The sequence below is a fragment of the Psammomys obesus genome, unplaced genomic scaffold (genome assembly GCF_907164565.1).
Source record: "Psammomys obesus unplaced genomic scaffold, mPsaObe1.curated_primary_1811, whole genome shotgun sequence".
Taxonomy (NCBI): Eukaryota; Metazoa; Chordata; class Mammalia; order Rodentia; family Muridae; genus Psammomys; species Psammomys obesus.
The window spans coordinates 58674126-58679834 of NW_026591086.1; positions in this window are offsets into that span (position 1 = coordinate 58674126).

A 5709-nucleotide genomic window follows, 5' to 3' on the forward strand; every position below is an offset into this window, starting at 1 on the left:
CCTGGCCTGCTCCTGGCCTGCTCCTGGCCTGCTCCTGGCCTGCTCCCCCTGTCTTCCCCCAGCACCAGGACCACAGCCCAGGGATGGTGCCGCCCACCACAGCTCGGCCTTCCTCCTCAGTTACAGCCTGATCTTAGCAGGTTCTCAGCTAGGACTCCCTGCTCTCACTTGACATAAAACCAGCCATAACAAAGCTCATGCATGCACACACACAGGCACAGATACACCACACACACACACACACACACACACACACACACACGCACAGATATACCACACACACACAGAGACACAGATACACCACCACACACACACACACACACACACACACACAGGCACAGATATACCACACACACACACACACACACACACACAGAGGCACAGATACACAGATACACCACACACACACACACACACACACACACACACACACACACGTCTTTTGGCTCCTGTGATAGAAGACACACATGGTGACTAGTGTGTGGGTGAGTAAAGCTCCTTCTAAGCCAGCTGTGCTGAGCAGGGGACAGCTTGCTAAGGAGGAGGGAACCATCACGGCGGGCACACACCCACGGCGGGCACACACCCACGGCGTGGGGCCATCTCTTTCTGGGACGCCGCAGACAGACTGGCCGTGCTTCTGGGTGACCCATGTAGACAGGGGCTTCTGAACTAAGAAGAAACATTCTTGGGCCTTAACATTGGTGTGTGTCTTATTCAATCACCTGCACCATTTGTGTGTGTGTGTGTGTGTGTGTGTGTGAGAGAGAGAGAGAGAGAGAGAGAGAGAGAGAGAGAGACGAATAGAGAAGCCCTCTCTTCCTCTCCATCTCTGACTTGCAGTGGCCCTTCCAGTGCTGAAATGAGGACATTTCCCCTCTTTTCAGTCAAATGAATTACACTGCTGTGTCTTGTTACATGCGTGTGTGTGCGTGCATCATGGGACGCATGTCCAGAGCAGAGGACAGCATTCAGTTGGGCATGTGCATCCTGGGGCTTGAGCCCTCAGACTCGGTGGCACCTTCTCAGCGCTTTCGCTTGGTTGTTTGCAGAACTGTCTCTCAGGAACTACGGGAGGAAGGCAGACAGCGGCGTCGGCTCTTCAGCCTGGAGGTGCTGCGTTACAGTTGCTCTTGGTTCACTGGTGTGAACTGGCTGAAGCACACGCACCCATGTTTCTGCTTTGGTGGAAGCCACTGTGCCCATGCAACTCATTTAGAAATACAAGGTTCATTCCGACACTTTTAAAGCTGCTGCTGCTAAAATATAAGTTAACAGTTAGTCAGTCAGGCTCATGGCCACTAGACACTAGTCCCAAGTATCACAGAAAGAGACAGAAAAAAGCTGAAACAAGCAGCCTCGCTGCTCACAAGATATAGATGTATACACAGGAAATGCATCATGTAAAATGAACAGATAGAGAAGCCTCAGGGACCCACAGAACGTGGCATTCAAAGATGGCTTTGTTCTTTTGGGGCGCGTGGACATTTATTGTTGGTGGGGTTTGGGGTTTGTTTGCTCTGGCCCAGGAGAAATCTGATGCTAAGGTGAAGATGTGTCAGCATGGCAGGCCTGGGTGGGCGTCACGGGGAAAGGCCGAGAGGGGTTTTTTCTTTCAGGTGACCTGCTCATCCCTTCTGCAGTGCAGGGTCCTCGCCCAGGCCGGAGCAGCCTCTGACCATGTCGGGTCGTCTGAGGCCTTTGTTGCCTGCCTCTGCTTCTTCTCCCAGGACACTAGCCCACCTTCCTCGGTGGCCCGGACTCACCACACAGCTGCTGTGGTGGAATCGAAAGCAAATCCAACTGTCACCTGCTGAGTCAGAACCGAGTGCAGGGCAGGCTGGGAGAAACCCTGACCTCCAGGGTGACCTCAGGAGGGAACATGAAGGCCGGAGGGGCGCGGTGGCACCTCATGCTGTGCCCACTTTCCAGTGGCTCAGTCCTTCCCAGAGACCCAGCTGGGCCCTCTCTGCAGCCGGGGCCAAAGCTACCCAGACTTTCACAGGATCTGACGGGTCACACCTTTATCCCGGAACTCTGCCGGCACAGGCAGGTGGATCCCTGTGTGTTTAAAGCCATCTCTTACAGCAAATTTTAGGCCAGCCAGGGGTACATAGTGAGACTCTGTCTAGAGAAAGAAGAAGAGAGAGAAAGGAAGGAAAGGAAGGAAGGAAGGAAGGAAGGAAGGAAGGAAGGAAGGAGGAAGGAAGGAAGAAAGGAAGGAAAGAATGAAGGAGGAAGGAAGGAAGGAGGGAGGAAAGGAAGAGGAAGGAAGGAAGAAGGTAAGGAGGAGGAAGGAAGAAAGGAGGAAGACTGTTAGATCACTCTGTTGTAAGATGCACCCTCTATCTGGGTGTGGAGCATGGTGGCTCATGATTGCAACCTCAGCACTTGGAGGTAGAGGTGGAAAGACCGAGGCTAGCCTGGGCTACATGAGACCCTGTCTCAGAACGGGAGTTAGGGCGGGGGAGCTCTCTGCACGGGGACTTGAGAGTAGCGTGCAGGAATGTGCTGTACCAGGCCGGACGCTCCCGGTTTGCTGTCCAGCCAGCCTGGCCTGATCAGCAAGCTCCCGCCCCACAGGAACAAGCTAGACAGCTCACGACTGACACCCGAGGTCGCTCCCCGGCCTCGACCTGCTTGTGGGATATGTGCGCGCAAGCGCGCGCGCGCACACACACACACACACACACACACACACACACACACACACACGAGAGACAGACAAAAAGCCAGAAACAGAGCCTAGAGTTTGAGGAAGAGCCCTGAGATATAAGCACACACTCACACAGTTCACAGGTAAAGCCACACCCACAGGTGGCCGCACGCATGAGAACATACATAGGAACACAGCACACAAATGGAAAAAGGAAGGAGTCACAAGCCAGGCTCTCCCGTGCTCCCGGGCACTGGACGTGGTTGCTACACTGACGTGTGTGATTTGGCAACGCTTCGTTTCTTGAAGAATTGAACTCTTTGTTCATTTGGAACTCATTGAGTAACATGGGACGCCAATTTAACTGCCCTGCATAGAGCGGTTCTCTCTTCCCGTCACGTCTGTTGAAAAGTGCAACGGTCAGTGTTTGTCCAGTTGGTTTGGAAGGCTTGACGGGCCCCTTCCCTGCCCCCTCCCGGAAAGATCATGTGACCTGCGACGATGTCACAGACCTGTGATGATGTCACGAGGCCTGTAACAATGTCATAGGCTGGAGAGATGGCTTATTGGTTAAGAGCATTGGCTGCTCTTCCAAAGGTCCTGAGTTCAATTCCCAGCAACCACATAGTGGCTCACAACCATCTGTAATGAGATCTGGTGCATATGCAGGCAGAACACTGTATTAAAAAGACTAAAAACGAAAAGGTAACAATGTCGTAGGACCTGTGATGACATCAGGCAGCCTGTGATGGTGTCACAGGCCCGCCATGACATCACATGACCTGCAATGACGTCACGCCATGCCTGACTGCAGAGTCTGCTTTGACCTTCTTCTGCTCACAGCCGTTCCTGTGCTCACAGCCTCTGTTCTAATTACAGGGGCTTTTCGCTGTTCTCTCTCCTCGGGCCTCACTCACACTTGCATGCGGTTGGTGAGCGGAAGAGGTGTGCACTGCAGGCACAGCGAACAGCCTGCAGGGCCGAGGTAGCCGCTAGGGGGAGGCTGGAGCCCGTTAGGGAACATCGATTCCCTAACGATTCACACACAATTCACACCTCACAGGTCGCACAGCCCGAGAGGTGTGAACCCCAGTGTTCACAGATCTTTACCCTTGAAGGTGAAAGTGTGGATTCCTCGTGGCTCTTGACATCACGTCTACACTGTGAGGGCTGGGATAACAAAAAAATAAACAAAAAAATAATAATTTAAAATTACTGTCAGGTTGTATGCATAAATTGTATAGGAAACATAAAGAATTCCCCCCCCCCAGATATCTCATTTTATATATATACAAGTACTCCAAATAGATAAAAAATTCTCTCTCTTGCTTTCTTCCCTTTTTTTTTTTAAATTTTCTGAGACAGGTAGCCCTGGCTGTCCTGGAATTCACTCTGTAGACCAGGCTGGACCTCAGAGATCTGCCTGCCTCTGCCTCCTGACTGCTGGGATTAAAGCAGTGTGCTTCCATGTCTGGCTGTTTCTAATTTACTAAAACATTATTTTTAGAACCTCAAGCATGGATAAAGGATGAGAGCCTGTGATAGATCCAAAGGGTGACCTCACACATTCAAGGGGGAAAATGGTTCACACATGAGATGATTAATCTTTACAGCTGAGAAGCCTCTGGGTGTCCATGAGGGTATTTCCGGAAAGGGCCACCTGAGCAGGGAAGAACCAGCCAGGACATTCGTGGTGCCAGCCCTGGGCTGGAGCCTGCACTGAATGAAAAGGCGCCTGAGGTCAGCACTGGGGCCTGCTGCCTTCGGACTGGACAGACTTGAGTGGCTGCCTCAGGCACCTGTCCCCCTCGTGGTGGGCTGTCTCCCAAGCCTCCGGCTCTCCAGCTGAGAGTCTCCTGCCTCCGCATCCCTCAGTTCAGTAAAGCCCTTGGTACCGTCCTGAGGAGCAGCAACCCTTGCTGGGGTCCCCAGACGCAGCAGACCAGCCAGGCCCACCGCCGCCAACCCTGGACCTCACACCCAGAGATGTCAGTCCCAGCGGCCCACGAGGCTTCTGACGGAGGCGGAGCAATTCCCAAGGCGGCGCCGCCGTCCGCAGAGAACTTCTGTTGTGGGAACCGCCAGGTGTGCTCTACTGCCATCCAGCGGCCAGGATGGGGCACTCGGCGACAGAAGCGACCGACGTCTGAGGGTGACCTCAGGCAAAGTTCAGGGCCGGCCTCTTCCAAACTTTATTTACAAACAGGAAGTCACTGAGATGACTATTGTGTTTGGTGGCATCTTCAGGGGACAGATAAAAAAAAAATGCCCAGTGCCACCTCCCAGGCCACCTCTCCAGTGCCCTGTCCTGCTTCAGTCCCCATGCCTGAACCCCAAGGAGCTGGTGTGGGCGATCATCAAATGAAATCTCTCAAAGCAGGCAAGGCTGCATTCATTCCGAGCCCCTCCCTCCCCCCAAACCCTGTTAGTATAAAGAAGGTGAGTGTAGACCTACTGTGTGCAAAGCCGACTTGCTTTCTTGTCTGGTTTCATGTCATTGGCGCGGGCCCGAATGTCGGGGGCGCCCTCCGTCCTGGACGGGGAGGCAGCGTCCTGAGGGCCGTTCTCCCAGCAGTCCTCTTCTCAGAGCCATCTGCTCCCATAGCTACTTCCTCTCACTCTGACAGCCAGGCTCCGGGCCGGTGGGTCCGCCGGGTGGGGGAGGCTCCTCAGGGCTTAGTGGAACCCTGGCTTCTGCCGCTCAAACCCAGCTGCTCTTCCGTGCTCCCCGGACTGCAGACCCGGCCCCAGACACGGCTCCTTCCCTCGGGTCGTGGGGCTCATGGTCCCCGGAAAAGGGAGAGGAGCCGGAGGGTCCTCCAGCCTTTCTGAGAAAGGTGTGAAGCAGGTAACAGAACAACAATGGCGGGAGAAAAGCCAAGGAGAGAAGAGAGAGGGAGGGCACAGAGCACCGGCTGTGTGAGAGAGAACAGGGCCTCAGCTGCGGGAGTGAACACGCCCTCACCTGCGGGAGCACATTCGGCCTCACCTGCCGGAGTGAACACACACACAACACACATGCCCTCACCTGCGGGAGCACACTCGGCCTCACC